This window comes from Lissotriton vulgaris, chromosome 2_2, assembly GCF_964263255.1.
Source record: "Lissotriton vulgaris chromosome 2_2, aLisVul1.2, whole genome shotgun sequence".
Lineage (NCBI taxonomy): Eukaryota > Metazoa > Chordata > Amphibia > Caudata > Salamandridae > Lissotriton > Lissotriton vulgaris.
Window position 1 is genome coordinate 17,008,067 of NC_141688.1, and position 20,265 is coordinate 17,028,331.

Below are 20,265 nucleotides of genomic sequence, written 5' to 3' on the forward strand. Positions count from 1 at the left end.
AGACATTAGTGAAAAGATAATGTTTTGGTAAAGTGGGTGTTTATAGTGGCTTTAGAACTCAAAATGAGAAGATACTGGGCAATGATGCTGTTCAAGAGAAGATTAAGAGTTTAATTGTTGAAGGATGGTGTGAGATTTGCAAAGGGAATAAAGGAATTTTTACAGGTTCCCAGTTAACTTTATAATATTAAGGGTTGACTGCATATTTCTTCCACTGTTATTGTAGAAAGTTTACGACTATAGTATTAGACAGCCGCAGTATACACCACCCCAGAGTCTAAGTGCAAACATTAGGCAAAATCTTTTGTCCAAATGAATCTGCAAGCAACATGATCGTTTTTGGGTAGTGGAAGATTGAGCCCGGGTAAGACCAGAACTGAAAGTCCAATGACCATAGCAAAAGACAATGAACGTATGGCCTGTGTGGCACGAAACAATGTTTGGACCTCAACCACAATATGTAAATTAGGAAGGGATACTGGGCCACACTGATATGAGCAATTAGGGTGGGAACCATTATCATTGTTGGATAACCAAACATTGCAGTAGTGTGTTCTCTGCAAAACTGTCCTGCCTTATTCAGACCATCAACAATGGACTGAAGTGCTAGTACCACAACTTTTACCTTCATAATGGAGTTTTTTTTCCAGAAATTGAATAGTGGAGTACAGATGAAAGCCTTCAAGTGAGGAGCCGAGGTTATATGAGATTGAGGGATTTTAGAAGACCTTTTAGGAGCGATATTGGCTTACCAGTAAGTTACACAAGCACCGAGCAATACTTAATGTTTTGAGAATGTACTTGTACAAGGTACATTAGGTATAGTCTACTTTTCTCCCTGCTGATCGCACCAGGCAATATTAAACCACAAGACTGGCTAGCCCCAGGGTACTAGATCTCATGTATGGGCTTAAGACCAAGTTCCGGTCCTCAAAACAGGCATTTATTGATATGGCATACAATCCGTTTCTGAAAGATTAGTCTTGCATAAAGTGTTCCCTCTTTATGGAATATCAGATCCTGGTCAAAGGATCGATTAAGGAACTTTAGAATTATGCACTAGCCGGAGGATAGTGAAGTGTGGCTCAATGCTTAGAGCGGCAGACCTTGATGCAGAACGCTGGCCAGGGACCAGGGTTCGATTCCCGCCTCGGCGGGTTTCGGGCTTAAATTCCTCTGACCGGATATTCTCGCCTCAGTGCCGATTCTAAGCATGGGTCCCACGCTGCAACTCTGGGCAATAGCTTGCTTAGTCTCCACAAAGGCCCCCTGATACACAAGGGATGCCTGGTTTCACCATGGGATGCCCAGGAGTGGACACCCCACAAGGAAAAGCCAGGAGGGGTTCCCTTGTGGTAGGAGTACAAGCGCCGGGATGCCTCCGGGTCACTGTTCGCGCTATACAAATACGCCACATTTACATAGATATTGAATTCAGATTAATTCAGCCAAAGCACCATAAGGGCATTTGGTTATACTGTGGAGTGTTCCATGAACAATAAAAACAATGTTTCAATCAGCTCAAGTTCCAAGTCAACTGATCTTGGAGTTCAGAAAGAAAAAAAAAACGACAAGTCAGTAATAGCTTTCTTTTTTGCATTATATATTAGTCTAGTTTCACATTCTCATAGGATCAAAATTTATAACCTCATTCTCAAGTACAAGAGACAGTTTTAGATTATACTGAAGCGACTTCCCATACCTTTGAATGTGAACACAAAAATACAACAAAAATTGCACAGTATTTATATTTATCACACTTATCAAAACCATTTAACTTCGTCAAGTTCCGTCAACTAAACTTTTTTTGTCTTTACAGATTACATTATCTTAAATTGCACAAAACAAAATCTTAGAATGCATAAATATTTCCTTATTACACATGGTACAAAAATACTTCTATTTTTGCTCTGTATTCCCATAAGGATGGCATGAAATTTGGCAAGATTGGAATTCCTCCAATCAAAAGGAATTAAAGAGTCTGGTGCAAGAATACTAAGCCAGACAAATAAGTAAAGAACCAGTGAATGATCCTGAAAACGATTTTGGATTTCTGTTATGGCTGCAAATCCAATAACTGTAGAGCATGATAGTATAGAAAGGGAACCGTTGAACATTTAAGCTACGTCTTCACAGAAGCAAGTAAAACAAACTTGGAAGGATCAATGACTAGACCGAGGCCTGCAGCTATGATTACACATTGCACTAGAAAAACACACACGTTAAGTTCTCTTAATTCATGCCAGAAAAATTAACATGCAAAACAGATTGTCTTTTACTTCCTTTGAGCAGATTTGCTTTTACGTTTCTCAGGATAATGTTCTGGAACCAGTGCCTTAGTAGAATAACGCCATCTAGGACAGTCTCTGAAGCTACATTGAAGGTTCAGTCAATGTTGATAAACCGGAAAAAAAATTGTCCATGAGGAATAACTGAAAGTTCACCATGGTTTCAATCCAGTGCCTGGGAGGATCGACATGTGGCACAATTATCTGTTCTTGGAGGAAATTAATGTTTTGAAATCCAGCATATGTCGACAAAGATGGATAGTTTGTTCTGTCCTGGCACGTAGCTCCTCCGAGACAAAATGAATAAAGGAACTCAAGGCAAGAAGAGAATCTAAAATGAAATGACAAGAGAAACATCACTTGCATGCAGCCAATTAAAGCACATTTAACCACAGGCTGCAAAATACAGGGTTGTCAGCCTCTAGAATGCTTCATATTTTCCCCCAAGGACTAGTTCAGGAGTATGTAGTAAAGATTAATGTTTGCTTTTCTAACATTAGCAACCACCAAATTGCCGCACAAGCCACCATTACTAAACAACGATTTCGCCAAATTCTGCTTTCAGTTCATCCATTATGGCCTGACTCCTATAACATTTTGCTGCACAAACATGCTCTACAATCCACATAAGTAGTCAGGGTGGGGTTGCAGTGTAGTCTACGTCAATCAACCGTAGTGGTCATACGCACTGGTGCTCAATGTTCCGAGACAAGCCCTTTAAAATATGTTGGCCCATACGCTGTGTAGGGGTGGTAGCAGTCATTTGACACTGTCAGTTGTTTTTGTATACCACCTGCAACTATCATAGGACGCATTCATTTACCATGGATTAATGGTCATTTCCCACGAGGAACAGAATTTGAATACATTGACAATACGAGGACCCTTGTACAGTTTCATTGCATGATTTGTTAACTCTTGCAAACACTGCAGATAAAAATGTTACAATGTTCAAATTCTGATTTAAAAAACCCGATTCCAGTAGGTAAAAGCGTCCAACACAATTTATAAAACGTATGGGTGCACTGTCCATGGTTCCTATAATGCTGTTCACTTAAAGAAGAAAAAAAGAAATACTCAAGTCCTGGTTTAAAATAGCGTATGAAAACAGCTATTACAGTAAGCACCGGGTCCGATTCACAGGTTGGGGTAGCATTGAACAGTTCCTCTCTCCGACGATCCATGAACCTAACCAGTGCACAATTTAGGATCAAAACAGGCCAACACTGCGCCTCTACACGATCTGAACTTGTTTATCCAACCCCTTCTTTCCTTCATGAGGTTAGGACAGACAGTACATGCAGTAGATCTTCCCCATGTTGGCCGCAAAGTCGGCATGATTCCCTGGTACAGTCTCTTTCCCCTTTGGGCAGATCAATCAATCAATCAAATACACTTATAAAGCGCGCTACATACCCGTAGGGTCTCAAGGCGCTGGGGGGGGGGGGGTGCCGCTACTGCTCGAACAGCCAGGTCTTCAGCTTCTTCCTGAAGGAGAGGTGGTCTTGGGTCAGGCGCAGGTCGGACGGGAGGGAGTTCCAGGTCTTGGCGGCCAGGTAGGAGAAGGACCTTCCTCCTGTAGTCGCTCTTCGGATGCGGGGGACGGCGGCGAGGGCGTGGTTGGCTGATCGGAGGTGGCGTTTGGGAGCGTAGAAGTTGACTCGGCTGTTGAGGTAGCTCGGGCCTTGGTCGTGTAGGGCTTTGTGTGCGTGGGTGAGGAGGCGGAAGGTGATTCTTTTGTTGACGGGGAGCCAGTGAAGGTCTCTCAGATGTCCGGAGATGTGGCTGGAACGTGGGATGTCGAGGATGAGTCTGGCTGAGGCGTTTTGGATCCGCTGGAGTCTCTTCTGGAGCTTGACGGTGGTCCCGGCGTAGAGGGCGTTGCCGTAGTCCAGTCGGCTGGTGACGAGGGCCTGGGTGACGGTCTTCCTGGTCTCTGTGGGGATCCACCAGAAGATCTTCCGTAGCATGCGTAGGATGTTGAAGCACGCCGAGGAGACGCTGTTGACTTGCCTGGTCATGGAGAGGGAGGAGTCCAGGGTGAAGCCCAGGTTTCGTGCATGGTCTGTCGGTTTGGGTGCGGTGCCCAGGGCGGGAGGCCACCAGGAGTCGTCCCAGGCGGAGGGTGAGGAGCCCAGGATGAGGACCTCCGTCTTGTCCGAGTTCAGTTTCAGGCGGCTGGTCGTCATCCACTCGGCTACCTCTTTCATCCCTTCGTGCAGGTTGGCTCTGGCGGCGGCGGGGTCGTTGGTCAGGGAGAGGATCAGCTGGGTGTCGTCGGCGTAGGAGATTATGCTGATGTGGTGTTTGCGTACGATGGCCGCGAGGGGGCTCATGTAGACGTTGAAGAGGGTGGGGCTCAGGGATGATCCTTGGGGGACGCCGCAGATGACTTTGGAGGCTTCTGACTTGTACGGTGGTAGGCGGACTCTCTGTGTTCTTCTGTCCAGGAAGGAGATGATCCATTCCAGCGCCTTGTCCTGGATTCCGATGTTGCTGAGGCGCCGTACTAGGGTGCGGTGGCAGACCGTGTCGAATGCCGCGGAGAGGTCTAGGAGGATGAGGGCCGCTGTTTCTCCATTGTCCATCAGGGCTCGGATGTCATCGGTGGCGGCGATGAGGGCGGTCTCGGTGCTGTGTTTGGCTCGGAAGCCGGACTGTGAGGGGTCGAGGGATCCGTTCGTCTCGAGGAAGGCGGCCATCTGCTTGTTGACGGTCTTCTCGATGACTTTGGCTGGAAACGGGAGAAGCGAGATGGGGCGGTAATTCTTGAGGTCGGTGGGGTCCGCTGTTGGTTTCTTGAGTAGAGCGCTGAGTTCGGCGTGTTTCCAGCTTTCAGGGAAGATGGCGGTGTCGAAGGAGGTGTTGATGGTGTCTCGCAGGTGGGGTGCGATGACAGCGTCGGCCTTGTTGAAGACGTGGTGAGGGCAGGGGTCGGTCGGTGATCCGGAGTGGATGGAGTTCATCGTGCGGATGGTGTCTTCGGTGCTGATCGGGGTCCAGGCGTGGAGGGTGGTGGTGGGGGGGGGTGGCTGGTCGGTCGTGGTGTGCGTTGGTTGGTTGTTGAAACTGCTGTGTATGTCCGTGATCTTGTTGTGGAAGTATGAGGCGAGGGAGTTGCAGAGGTCTTGCGATGGGGTGATGTCGTTGTTTCCTGCGCTGGGGTTGGAAAGCTCTTTCACGATGTTGAAGAGTTCCTTGCAGTTGTGTGCGTTGTTGTCCAACCGGTCCTTGAATGCAGTTTTCTTGGCGGCGCGGATCAGCTGGTGGTGTTTCCGGGTGGCAAGTTTGTAGGAGGTTCTGTTGTCCGGTGTCGGTTCCCTTTTCCAGACTTTCGAGGGCTCGGCAGTTCTTCTTGGAGCTTTTGAGTTCGTCGGTGAACCATGGGGCCTTCTTGCTGCCGGGTCTGCTGGGCGGGGTCCTCAGCGGGGCGAGTTCGTCCGCGCAGTTGCTGATCCACTTCGTGAGGTTGTCGGCGGCCTGGCTGGGGTTCGCTGAGCTGGCAGGAGGGTGTTGGCTCAGGGAGGTGGCGAGCTGGTCTGCTGTGATCTTGTTCCAGCTTCTGCGGGCGGTCTGTTGCTGGTGTTGGTGGGTCGTCGTTCTCTTGAAGGAGAAGTGGACGCAGCTGTGGTCCGTCCATTGAAGCTCTGTGGCGTGGCTGAAGTCGATGTCTGTGCTGGATGAGAAGACGGCGTCGAGTGTGTGTCCGGCGAGGTGGGTGGGGGTGGACACCAGTTGCTTGGGTCCCAGGTTGGCGAGGTTGTCGAGCAGGGTGCTGGTGTTGCGGTCGTTGTTGTTCTCCAGATGGAAGTTGAGGTCCCCCAGGAGGATGTAGTCAGCGGAGGGGAGGGCGTGCGGGCTGACGAAGTCGGCGATGTCCTCGCTGAATTGCGTGCGTGGTCCCGGGGGTCGGTAGATCAGGGTGCCTCTGAGGGTGGTGTTCGGGTTGGTGTGGATCTGGAAATGCAGGTGTTCGGCGCTGGTCAGGGTGTTGTCGGTGCTGGTCGTGAGACGGATGGTGTTCCTGTGGATGATGGCGATGCCTCCTCCCATCTGGTTGGCGTTTCGGTCCCTCCGGACGATCTTGTAGCCCTCTGGGATAGCGATGGCGATGTCGGGAGCTGAAGAGGCGTTCATCCAGGTCTCCGTGAGGAAGGCAACGTCAGGGGCTGTGGCGTCTAGAAGGTTCCAGAGTTCGATGGCGTGTCTGTGGACGGAGCGGGTGTTGAGCAGGATGCACTTGAGGTGGGAGCTGTTGGTGTTCGACTTGGCGGGTGCTGGTGCGGGGCTGGTCCGGATGCAGGAGAATTTGCAGGCGTGGCAGCTGAAAGGTCCGTGGGTGCGTCTTGGAGTAGCTTGGTGGCATTCTGGGGGTCGGCCGGTGTTGAGAGCGATGAGGGTGGCGGCTGAGTACGTCAGACGGGTGTGTCGAGGTGCTCGAGGACCAGGGGTCCTGGCGCTGGTCGCGATCCGGTCGCGGACGGGCGCAGACGGGCTTACCTTTGGCGCGACTTCGGCGCACAATCGGCGCGCCCGCTGCGCGTAACCGCTGCGCGTTCGCACGGTCGCCATTTAAGGCGAAGTGCGCGGGTGGGCGGAGCAGCTGGGAGGCGGGAGCGGGGAGGGTTACAGAAGGCAAAAAAGGGGCGGGGACAAGCGGCGGTGGCGGGAAGGGAGGGCGGGGGGCGGCGAGGTAGGCGGACAACAAGGAAGGAGAGCCAAACACGGGAAAAATGCAAAACAGTGGAACAGGCACAAAAAAACGACAAAACAGGGGAAAAAAGACAGTAAAACCTTAACAAGCACAAAAAACCGTCAAAACAAATGGCAAAAACACTCGCAGCGGCGGCGGCCGGCAAACGAGGCAGCAGCGAGGCAGGGGCAGGCAAGGGGCACACGCAGCAGCTGGTGGCCGTGCGGCGCGGGGGTGTCCCACAAGTGGGTCACACTCACCTGCGTCGCACGGTCGCCATTTAAGGCGAAGTGCGCGGGTGGGCGGAGCAGCTGGGAGGCGGGAGCGGGGAGGGTTACAGAAGGCAAAAAAGGGGCGGGGACAAGCGGCGGTGGCGGGAAGGGAGGGCGGGGGGCGGCGAGGTAGGCGGACAACAAGGAAGGAGAGCCAAACACGGGAAAAATGCAAAACAGTGGAACAGGCACAAAAAAACGACAAAACAGGGGAAAAAAGACAGTAAAACCTTAACAAGCACAAAAAACCGTCAAAACAAATGGCAAAAACACTCGCAGCGGCGGCGGCCGGCAAACGAGGCAGCAGCGAGGCAGGGGCAGGCAAGGGGCACACGCAGCAGCTGGTGGCCGTGCGGCGCGGGGGTGTCCCACAAGTGGGCAGATGGGAAATCAATGGAATCGCCCTCATTCTCAATTTTAAAAAGCAGAGCTTGGTGCGTGCACTGAAAGTGAGGGTTAAATAACTGAGGTTTAAGCTGGCATACGTGCAGAGAGCCATCCAATCATGACTTCTAGCGGAGAGGCTAGCCCAGTCTTCAACTGAGGAAAGCCTTTGCGTGCAGAGTTTTGCTAGCCTCTTGAATTCATTTGGTCTTATGTACAAGTACCATAGCTCACTCAGCCCGAGGATGCTGAGCCCTCTGGACAAATTGGGCACAGCTGAACACAACTATGGCCAGCGGCATACCCTCAGGTGCAGATGACGAATTCCAGCCTGATTTGTGCCTGTCAGGTGAGGGACGGTAGCTGGAAAGTCGTTCTGAAAATGTGTGACTTTTCTAGTTGGCCACAGTGTAGACCTTTAAGCACCTCACTTCCATACGTTAGAGTTGGAATGACTTTTGCCTGGGCCGCCTGAAGAGTTGGAGCAAAGGTCGGGCAAAATAATTTGTGTATGGAACTGAGTGCAAATGCTAATGCAGTTACGTCCTTTTTTTGTTCATCCCATTGGCTGTTTTATCTGCCATTGTTTAAGAAGACTCCCAAGTACTTGTGACCGTAGGTTTCTTCAATTCTTTCAGAGTTTAAGACCCATGCCAGCTTCTTGGGCCTTCCTGTTGGAGTATGCAGAAGTTGCATCAAAAAGCTGTTGTAGGTCTATCTTTGTGTGGCCTAAAAAACACATCGGCATACAATACATTTGACAGGTGGAGACTAAGTTTATCCAGTTTGGTGGTAAACCATCACCCCATGGCAAAAACCTTACAAATTGTTATAACCATTGAGGCTGGGTTCTAAATTACTGTAATTTATGAAGAACCACCATCGTAACTAAATTTTTATAGCCAGTAGACGACAAAGTTGTTGCTTTTCTTTGTGATCCAGGTGCATTCACGTAGGGTTGAGTCAAAGTTGCTTAAAAAATGGATCATAATTCAGTAGGATTTGAAAAATTCCACATACTTGTAGCCTTAATGACTGCTAAAATTAGGCGAAATTGTATTGCATGAAACGTGCCAGAAGCTTGTTCAGACTACCATGCTACAAGCAAGGGTAACTAGGCCCAGCCGTGGGGTCGGAGGTCTTTTACTACTGATGTCCCAGGGCCCAGCTTACTAAGGGTCCTCAGCAGCTAGGTTAAGTGCCCCTTCAGCACTTAACTCTTACTAATAGTGTGGTATGAGTAGGTCAAGTCTCCCTCGAGGATTAGTGATATGGATATCGGGGGGGGGGGGGGGGGGGGGAGGGAGGCAGCAAAGGGGGTTAATGGACAACTCAAAATTAGCTAAATACAAATTGAGTTCCCTGCGTTCCACTCTCTCCAGCTATAGTGGTTATTCCCTATTCACTATAGGCAACATCCAGGGTAGTTGTCTCGACTCGTTCTTGAAGTCAAGTGTTTTGGAGCGCTAACTAGCAAGGATTTCCCCCAGGGCTGGCTGGTCTGAAAACAGTCTTACCAACACATTCAGAATCTGTGCGACCGGTCTCTGAGCACACCCTCCTTGCAGGTGCTTGAGCAGCAGCTGATTGAGGAGAGTTCACAGCACACAGCCTATGCTTTGTGATCCTAGAATTCCCCACACAGTTGTGCAACTATAGCAACTGGAGGTTAGTCAGGGCTCCTCCATGATGGGAAAGTGGATTGGTCTGTGCCTCAGAACGTAGTGAGATTCAGGAAGGGTGGTGAAGGCAGTAGTCCAGACATGAATCCTCATGAAAGCCTATGTCCTCTTGGGACGATCCCAAACAAGTTACAAGTCTTGCTTGGCCACAGTGACCGCCCTCTGCCAGAAGGGTTGCCGTCTCCACTGTACACAGGCTGTGACCCAATCAGCACAGCAAATGCCTTCACAGCAGCCCATTCGGTCTATGGGGTCGCCAGCTCACCACCACAGGCTGGCTATGACCCACTCAGCAATTTGTATAGTGGTCCGTTCTGGCACCTCCCTCACTGCACGTGGATGGTGGCCTGTTCGTAACAGCTATGATCACAGCTCACTTCAAGGCTGCCTTTTCTAGTATATGGGTGTTGCAGATTCTTCACCACAGACAAATCGGCTTGGAACAGCATCCATCACAGCTTACTTCACGACAACCCTCCTCTGGCATACAAGGGTTGCCAAATCTTTCTTGCACCATGGCCAACGGCATGATGGAGCAGCAGCTGTCTCCTCACACCTCGCTAAGGGAATCCACTTGACGGGATTCCCCACAGACCTCCCTCCAACTCAGAGGGCAGTGGTTTTGTAAAGCAGACACTGGTGCTCCAGCGCAGATGGTCTTGGATTCCATGTTCCATGTTTCATGTCCCCTCACTCAGCTGGGAGACTAACATACCTTGAATGAACAATTTATTTAATAAGAATGAACATGAACCACCACAACTGGGGTACTGTCTGTATAATAGGTAGGAAGAAACCAAATCAACACAATGGCCGGATTAGTGCTTTCATAAATATGTGATAGTCTGGACAAGTTGGCAAAATGGCACTTTGTTGCAGAGGGTGGGGTCCAAATGAGACCTGCTGCATCTATATGGAAGAATATACAGGGCTGACAGCAGCTCCTATGCACTGGCATGCAAATTTCTAGCAGCGTTATAACGTTTGAGCCTCCGACAGATACCCAGTACCTTTGCCCAACCAGGCTTTGTAGGTTAAGCCGCACAATTTGAAAGTTATCCTTTTCTTTACTGCCAACCAGTGCAGAGATTCTAAAAGGAGAGCAGAGGCAGTTCTGGATGGCTGTTTGCAGGTCTATTTTGCACGCATTGCAATTTCGACAATAGTGACTCATTGGCTGAAGTCAGTAGTGCATTTCCATAGTCCAGCTGGCCTCGGCCAAGAGCTTGCACTAAGGTCTTCATGGCAGATAATGGAAGAAACTAATGCCTTTGAGTAAGCATAGTAGTGGGAAACAAGTACCCGTATGAGATAGGACTTACTCTTTCATTCCTGATCTAAATTGGCCAAGGTTTTTAACTACCTTGCTAAGGATAGGGGCCATGCACAATTCATGCCGCCACCAATCTTGGGGACCACAGGGTTTGGGTTTTTCCCGAACAGAACAATGTTTCCCCTGGACTTAACTGCAGCACGTTATCTGCCATCCATTTGACAATTTCCTTCATACCAGAAATAAAAGATACTTTGCTTTGTCCAGATCTTTTGCAAACGACAGGACCAGCTGAATATCATCTGCATATGATATCAAATTCATATTCTGATGACTTTCGCCAGGGGTGTCACAAAAAGGCTAAGTATGGCTAAAACAGGACCCTTGCGGTACTCTTGTCGACCTACTTGGGCTGGGCTTTTGTACACTCCCAAACAGACACCCTGCATTCTATTCTTCCAAAAATCCAGGAGCCATGCATGGGCAGGCCCATGAATCCAGACCTCAGTCTTTGTAATACCTTAGTGTGGGACACAGTATCAAATGCTGCAGATAGAACTCTAAGAGCTCGAATATGTCAGGTGTGTCAACATCAAGCGAGCAACTAATTGTATTGTTCATAGCCAAAGATGCTTCAGTGCCATGCTCTAAAACATTGAGAAGGATCTAAGATTATATTTACTTCAAAATAAGACAGTTTGTTATTTTGACCTTCAAGCAGCTTGTCCAAACACATAATTAATTATACGAGTGTCTATAGTTTGGAATAGAAGGGTATATATCATTCTTCTTTTGAAGGATTATAATTTTCCAGGCTGAAGAGTTTTTCCTGATGCAATGGGAAGGTTGAATAACGTGCTTACTGTGGGGCAGTTTGTCTGGCCACAAGAGCAACAATCATCGATGGACAGGAGTCCATAGCGAAGCCAGATTTCACCCTTTTTACGCCCATGTTAAACTTGCTACAAAGTAAGGGTTTTGAAATTTAGCCCGCAACCTCTATCACATCTACTAATCACTACACTATGCTGCACCACTGCGCTTGTACTGCTCAACTCCTGGTGAAGGCAGTAGCTTTTCAGCACAATGAGGGGAGTGCACTTTCAGTGCCAATCCTGGTCCAGCAAGACCGCAAGCCAAGAGAAAGGCCTATGTCATGGCGCACACGTTATCTGTGTTTACCTACAACAAACAAAATTAGGGATCCAGGTATCAGTGCTGGTGTAGCACTAGGCAGGGATGCACATCCATTACCTTGCTGAGTGCTTTTCCATCCCAACAGAGCATTGGAGTTTATTCAGTGGAATGAAGTACATCATTGGCAAAAAGATAAAACCATTTGGACTAATTTGTGTTAAAGCAACTGACAAGTGGAATGTTTAGAACTTTAGTAGCAAAGCCAGGGCTACAGTGAAGATACAAGTTAGGGACCAAAAAAAAAACAGACCAGTCTACCCCCTTTCAGAATGTGGAAAGATTTTGATGTACAATCAGTGGAAGAGATAATTTGCAATGATTAAAGCGTTCCTACCCAACTGATAAAGCTGGAGTGTATGATCCGGTTTGATGGCAACTGGTAGTTGTTTCTTCTCTTCCAGGGGATCCTCATCAATAGTCATAAGCACTCAATATTCCCACCCACATGCGGCGACCCCGGAAATATAAAATTATACATGCAAATCGCATATAAATAGCTCCACATATGTAAGCACATTTTTTTCACACCAATGCAGCCCCAAAACAGAGGCTAAACAATGTAAATACTCACATACACTAATTAGCAAGGGAACATAACACATTAGGTCAAATAGCCCTTGAACTTTGTGTTTTAATGAGCAAAACTCATAAATCCTTAAAAATTGCTAATATACATTGTTAGCCACAGGCTGCATTGAACAGCCATAGCATAGAAAATGAAACCATTTTAAACAAAAACTGGCACCGTGCCTTTAAGGAAGCCATGACCCCTGGCTTCCCATCATGCCTCAGGGGTGACAGTTAGGTCAGTTCTTTCCGGCTCCTTCAGTCAGGACCCTGGTTCAACAGCTTTCTTTGACTGTCAAAAAATACTTGAGATTTTCTACAATTTTTACTTTCACTCGACATCTTTTGGACCTAGAATGTTAGTGCTGCCTTCGAGTCTTAAAAAAGGAATTCGTCAAAAATGGCTTGACAACGGTTCTTGCTGTGGGAAGAAGGCCAAGACTGACACATCCTGTGTGTATCCTCTGCCTCTCTGACTCATTCTGCAAGTTCTTGTGAACACTGCAAGACTTGATCTAGGAGAACTCTCAAAGATAGGGAGAGAATTCGAATTTATGGTCTGAGAGAGGTAGGTCTCCTAAGAGGCAGAAGAGTCACAGGACGCGATCGACGTCGAGAGTCCCGACTTGCTCTCCTTCGGCGTCAGGATCGGCATCGAAGAGGCTGTCGACGGCGAAGATGAGGATACTTCCTTCAACAACAAAGACGTCAGCATCGAGAGGCAAGGTACCTCCGCTGCAGTCTACGAGGTGTGCAGTGTCGAGAGAAAAGTCTGTTGGAGCACAGGAGCTTGATGTTGACAGCCGGCGTCGAAGCATCATCAACCATCTTCGACGTCGCAGCTTCCTCAGTAGACGCCCAGTCATCGGCAATCGATGTCAAGAAGGTCTGTCTCTGTCACACCATCAACGGTCGACGTCGAGAAGATCCCAGTTGACGTCACAGCATAGACGTTCGACGTCAAAGCAGTCTCCATCGTCGCCTGGTCAACAGTGCTAGACGTCGAGAGGGTCCCAGTCATTGTCACAGCAGCGTGGGTCGACGCCAAAACATCTAGCTTAGAGTCAAGTCTCTCCTTCAAGATCCCAGGAGAGGTCACCTTCGGGGCAGACTGCTCAGGAGACAGTCAACCCTCGGATCAGTCTCATGCCTTAGCACCACAGCAGAGGTCTCCCAAGATCGGCTTCAGCTGCGGAGGTGGAACGTTCCCCAGTTCATAGGAGTCCTCCGGCCAAGAGGAAAAGAGTATCAGACGAGCGTGCTTCAAGGAGTCGCTCAAGGTCTACTACCAGACATCTCAGAGGTGAGTATCCGGTGAGCCTGTCCTCATTCTCTTTGGGCTCCCGGTCTTCTCACCGTGGAAGATCTTCCGAGGTGGTCATCTACTCCTCGGAGAGAGAGGTCCAGGTATTCTCCTGCACGTTTGCAGCATGGGCAAACTGATCTGCCTCCTCCAGCACGTTCGCCAGTGAGAGCGCACCCAGAAGTCTCCTTCCATCAGGCTATCTCCGAGATGGTGTAGGCCTCTGCATCACTGGGCTCTAGACAAGGAGACATCGGCCAGGTTGCAGGCTCATTGGGACAAGCAAGTCTCCCGACCCAGAGAGCGATCGCGCTCCAGCAGGTGAAGATCTAGGTCTAGGATCAGGAGACTGGCTCGCATATCTCCAACTACCAACTTCATCTCCGACCCTTTCTCATAGAGATTATTCTCAGACTGACGAACAGTACTCTATCGAGTATATCCCCTATAGGTGACATTTGACTCTTTAAGACATTTTGGGCAGGGGTGCTTTGAAACTGGGAGTGCCCATGACTACGCCACAGGTCAAGACTTGTGATCTTTGAAATCTTGCATCACAGATCGTCACCCAAGCCTCTGCTGCCTTTGGTACCTGGAATTATAGTTTCCGTGAATGAGGTCTTCCTTACACCAGAAAGTCCCCCCCAGCAAGGATTCTTAAAAAGTATTGCTCGCCAGAAGATCCACTTTTCCTCAGGTCTGACCCACCACCAGACTGATCATTGCGGCAGCGAAGAAATCCAGTGCTGTAGCTTCCTCATCCACAGTACCTCCGGATAAGGAAAGCAAATTGCAATATTCGTGAGGAAAGAAGAGTCTGCAATACCTCAGACTCTTTTCTCGAAGTCTCTACTGTGGAAGCCCTTCTGGGGAGGTACGACAGATCCCTGTGGGATTCTCTCCAAAGGTTTGAGAAACTCCCTCAAGATGACTGCAAAGATATTGAGGAGATTCTTTTGGAGGGCAGCCAGGTCTCCAATCAGATTACAGGCACCGCGGCAGATGGGGCTACCCTTGCATCGCATGGATTAACGGCAAGAAGGTCTTAATGGTTGCGCCTGACCACCTTAAAACCGGAGGCTAAGGCTAGAATCTTGAACCTGCCCTTTTCGGGAACATCACTGTTTGGGGCAAGTGCTGATGTCAGAATTGCAACGCATGAAGTCGGAGTTAGACACTCTTAAGTCCGTAGGGCTAGAAAAGAAGACAGACTTTCGGAGGAAGTACCACTCCTACAACAAGGGCTCTTCTGCACAGAGGGTTCAAACCCCTCACTGGCAGAAGGGTCAGGACCAACAAGGGCAACAGAAGTCCCAATTCAGAGGAAAGGTAATTCCAGAGGAGGTGGAAATAAATGCCAGGGAAACAATTCTAATAAGTCCCAGCCAAAGCAAGGACTCCTTCCTTCCACCAGCGCCGTTGACCACTCCAGTGGGGGGAAGCATTGCACATCATATGTCAGAGTGGGAAAACATTACTCAAGACCGATGGGTGTTGACTACACTTCAGCATGGGTACTGTCTTAGTTTCAAACACCTGCCACCACCCGTTCCTCCAAGGCCAACCGTAAATCATCAACTCGTCCTTTTGAAAAAGGAAGTGGCGATACTTCGAGAAATCAGCCATAGAGAGGGTTCCACTCGCTCAAATGGGGAAAGGAGTGTACTCCCGATATTTCTTGGTCAGAAAAAAAGGGACAAAAGGCAGAATTCAGGCCCATTCTGGACTGAACACTCAACCTGCATATCAGAAAAGAAAAGTTTCGCATGTTGGCACTTCACCAAATACATCCGTATCTCAGGAAGGGAGATTGTATGTGTTCGATGGACCTCCAGGATGCCTACTTCCATGTCCCAGTGCACCACAAACACAGAAGGTTCCTGCGGTTCCAGGTGGGGACCTCACTACCAATTCAAGCTCCTGCCCTTCAGGTTGAAGTCATCTCACCGGGTATTCATGAAGTGTGTTGCAGTAGTAGCGGCTGCTTTACGACGCAGGAGAGTCTTCGTGTACCCGTATCTGGACGATTGGCTACTGAAAGGTCCTTCCCCAGATGCTGTAAGGAATCAATTCCAAACCTGCATCCAGCTGTCACCGGTTGGGGTTGCATGTCAACTTCAGCAAATCAGTCATGCAGCCCACCCAGAAGAGTAACTTCCTAGGAGCTCTTCTAGACTTAGAGGTAGGAAAAGTGTTTCCGTCGGTGGAGAGACAGTGTTCTATAACACAAAAGTGTCTGCTGGTACTCCACCACAAGGTTCAGAAAGTGCAAAAGATTGCTCCCTGCTAGGTTCGATGACTTCATGCATCTTTCTAGTCCTGAATGCCAGGCTTCGGATGAGTCTTCTTCAGCAGGATCTGGAGGAAAAGTGGGACCAACAGTCAGCTCGCTGGGACGATCAGATTTCTCTTTCAGAAACAGTTCGAGCTTCCATTCCATGGTGGACAAAAGCTGAATATGTAGGTGGGAATTATGTTCCATCAACCTTCTTCTGCACAGACCTTCATTGATTCTTCTCTACAAGGCTGGGGGGCACACATGGGTCACCTCCAAGTGCAAGGCTTGTGGTCCCCCACGGAATGTACATATCACATCAACATGCTGGAGTTGAGAGCAGTCCACCTGGCTCTCAAAGCGTTCCTTCCCTCGATTCGGGAAACATCAATATTAGTACAAACGGACAAACCTACCAGAATGTATTACTTAAACAAGCAGGGAGGAACGCGCTCACGGACTGTCACTGGAAACCCAGCGCATCAGGCATTGGCTTCTGGCTCGCAAATGGTCAGTCATGGCGGTCCACCTCTCAGGAGACCAGAATGTGAGGGCTGACGCACTGAGTCGGCATTTCGAGAACAGAGAAAACTGGGTTCTAAACGACAAGGTGCTCGAAAGGCATCTTTCAGTCTTGTGGTTGACCTACCTTAGGTCTGTTCGAGGACGACGAAAACACCAAATGCCGAGACTTCGCCTCGCGGTTTTACCGACCAGGAACAAGAGAGAATGCACTTTTGATCGACTGGTCAGGGGAATTTGTGTGCACCTTTCCACCCCTTCCACTGATCCCGAAGGTGGTGAGCAAGCGGACACTCGTGCACAACAATGATTCTCATTGCCCCCGACTGGCCGAGACAATAGTGGTACACGGACCTGCTTCCTCTTTCAGTGGCTCCTCACAAGACTGCCATGCAGGCCAGACCTCTTATCTAAGATGAACGTGAGGATTCATCATCCCAACCTTCAGTCACTGAGCTTGACAGCATGGCTCCTGAGGTCATACAATATGGCCAACTAGGATTGCCACAGGACTGCATGTCCATCTTGAAGGAAGCAAGACGACCTTTCACAAGACATTCTTATGCCTGTAAATGGAAGTGCTTCTATCTGTGGGGCATGCAAAATGGTCATCCTATGAAGGGTCAGGAAGAAGTCGTTCTTCCCTATTTGTTATTTCTGGCGAATGCAGGTTTAAAGTTTAATTCTATCAAGGTGCATTTAGCGGCTATAACAGTATAGGCGATCACCTTCACAACCTTTTTTCCCAACTGCCAGCTGTAAAAGACTTCCTGCAAGGGTTGAAAAAAGTGTACCCTCCAGTGCGTCCTCCTTCCCCGCCCTGGGAGCTGAACCTGGTTCTGTCAAAATTAAAGGGTCCTCCTTTTGAGCCCATTCATAAAGCTACTTTGCAGCATATTTCCTGGAAAGCTGCTTTTTTGGTAGCAATCACGTCAGCTCGTAAAGCGAGTGAAATTCAGGCCCTCTGCTCCAAGGAACCTTATACGGTGTTCCATTTGAATAGAGTAGTACTGAGGACACATCCGTCTTTTCTACCCAAGGTGGTGTCAGATTTTCATGTAAATCAGACCATCTCTGCCCACCTTTTTCCCTAATCAAGATGGATAGTTGTGTATTAAGTTTCCTATCAATTGGCTCAGAAAACTCTGGGGTTTTCTCCCAAGGCACATTCCACCAGGGGTAGAGCGGTGACTGCAGCTTTCCTCCAAAATGTGCCCATGTCCGAGATCTGCAAGGCGGCGACCTGGAGGTCCGTCCATACATTTACCAGACATTACTGTCTTGATTCTGACACTGAAGCAGATACCAAGGTAGGCCAGGCCTCCCTGCGGAATCTGTTTAGCAGCGGAGTACTCGGCTGCTACAAATGTTTCGGTTGGGTCATGTATGTCTCATTTACCTGCAGGTGGTGTTTGGGCTTGCTATTCTATTCAATGCTTATTTATTTATTTACGAATTTTGTAAAGCGTGCGGCTACCCCCAACGGGGGTGTCCCGGCGCTAAGGCTGTCAGCAGAAGAAGGAGCAATCTAAATAGATGAAAATAGCCACGTTTTCAGGCGTCTGCGGAACAGAGCTTCGGATGGGGCAAATCTGAGGTCGATCGGTAAGCTGTTCCAATGTTTGGCAGCAAGAACGGCAAAGGCTCTGCCACCCATTCTTGTGCGACGTAATCTTGGCACAAGCATGAGACGCAGGTTGTTAGAGCGTAGGTCTGACTGAGTGGGATAGTCTCAATCTCTTTCTTAAATAATCTGGGCCGGTTCCGTTCAGAGCTCGAAAAGCAAGGATGAGCGTTTTAAACTTAATACGGTTGGCTATAGGGAGCCAATGGAGCTCTTTGCGAAACGCTGAGATAGGGTGTCTGTACGGGATATTGCCAATCAGTCTTGCTGCAGCATTTTTAACTACTTGCAGGCGTTCAATTTGATATAGAGGGGCCCCAGCGTATAGACTGTTGGCATAATCCAGATGGGAGGTAATTAAGGCCTGGGTGACTGTTCTGCGTGCCTCCATTGGCAAGAATGGAAAGATCTTTCTCATCATTTTTAATTTACCAAAGCAGGCAGCAGTAACCTTGTTGATTTGAGGGCTGCAGGAGAGCGTATCATCGAATATGAACCCCAAATTTCAGGCAGAATGCACCGGGATTGGGGGGGGGGTTGAGTACCGTTGGCCACCATAATGAGGGTGGAATGGTCATTTTTTGATTGAAAAACAAAACCTCCGTCTTGTCAGTGTTAAGCCGCAGGTGGTTCGAGGACATCCAAGAACAGATTTCGCCAAGACAATGGCGGAAACTAGAGAGGCTGGAGTCAGAGTGATCTCTAAAGGAGAATATCAGCTGTGTATCATCAGCATAAGAGATCACTCTGACTCGGCATGCCTCCACTACTTTGGCCAGCAGGGCCAGGTAGACATTGAAGAACAAAGGACTCAACGCTGAGCCTTGTGGGACTCCACAAACAAGAGGTTTGCATCCTGATTTAAACGGTCTGAGAAGAACCCTCTGATCGTCCTTGAAGAAAGGAACTGATCCACGCCAGGGCAGTGACTATTGATGAGGATCCCCTGGAAGAGAAGGATAAGTTACTTACCTGTAATCCTAGTTCTCTTCCAGGGGTATCCTAATCAAAGTCATAAGCAACCCACCTGCCTCCCCAGTTTGTCTGTTCTATGACTTGTGGTTGAGGCCTGACTTCAGGGTTATGCAAAGAACTGACCTGTCACCCCTGAGGCATGATGGGAAGCCAGGGGTCATGGCTGCCTTAAAGGCACGGTGCCAGTTTGTTAAAAATGTTTTCACTTTCTATGCTATTGCTGTTCAATGCAGCCTGTGGCTAACAATGTATATTTATTAGCAATTTTTAGGATTTATGAGTGTTTTGCTCATTGAAACACAAAGTTCAAGGGCTATTTGACCTAATGTGTTTGTTTCCTTGCTAATTACAGTGTATGTATGAGTATTTACATTGTTTAGCCTCTGTTTTGGGGCTGCATTGTGAGAAAAAAAAAAGTATGTGCATACATGTATGTGGAGCTATTTATATGTGATTTACATATAAAAATGTATATTATTTCCGGGGTCCCCGCATGTGGGCGGAAATAGTCAGTGCTTATGACTTTAAGATACCCCTGGAAGAGAACTAGGATTACAGGTAAGTAACTTATCCTTTCATTTCTTTTTCTAGTTCTTGCAATATTGCTGACTGGGGATACAGCAGAGCTCCTCCGCTAAATCGATCCAGATGTCTGAATTGGTTCTGTACCCAAGCAGGATATGTTGCACTACAGTGTTGCCAAGGAGAGACTGACCCCCAGTAAGCCTAGCTGTTAGCAGGAGAACTTGTATCTCTAGACGAGTTGGATGGAAGTATGCCATGAACAGTGAGTTTTTATAATGTTCAAAAATCTTTATCTGAGCAGGACATAATGATGCAAATACAGTGCTTCTAAAACAGTCTATATTGTGCTAAACTTTATGGAAGAAATGCTGGTCATGCATCAGGAATTTTATTTGACTACTACGTTTTGGAACTGCAAACAACTATCCCAGAGCAGCGGTCAAGGCATGAGTATGATATGAAAATCCACACACAGCATAACTATTGTCTTTGTCATACAATATGAGTAAAGAGATTTGTATGGCATTATTGAAGCCCATATCTTTTGGGTTTGTGGAGCTACCATTATGCATGGCTGACAAACATGCAACAAGTCTGCAAGTAGTCCTTTTTATCATCTGTTGGACATCATAGCTGGGCTCTGATATCGAGGGGGCAGCCAAAGATCACCCCTGATGGACTGTCA

General features: G+C 48.3%; 1 protein-coding gene across 3 annotated transcripts in view; it reads right to left on the minus strand.

Moving 5' to 3' along the window:
- Positions 1-1,582: 1,582 nt before the first annotated feature.
- The window catches only part of RBPMS2 (RNA binding protein, mRNA processing factor 2), a 193,118-nt gene continuing 174,435 nt past the window's right edge, over positions 1,583-20,265 (minus strand). For all 3 annotated transcript variants that reach the window (XM_086959189.1, XM_086959191.1, XM_086959190.1), the window contains one exon: positions 1,583-2,619. The gene's annotated coding sequence lies outside the window, so the exon portion shown is untranslated. The remainder of the gene's footprint in view (positions 2,620-20,265) is intronic.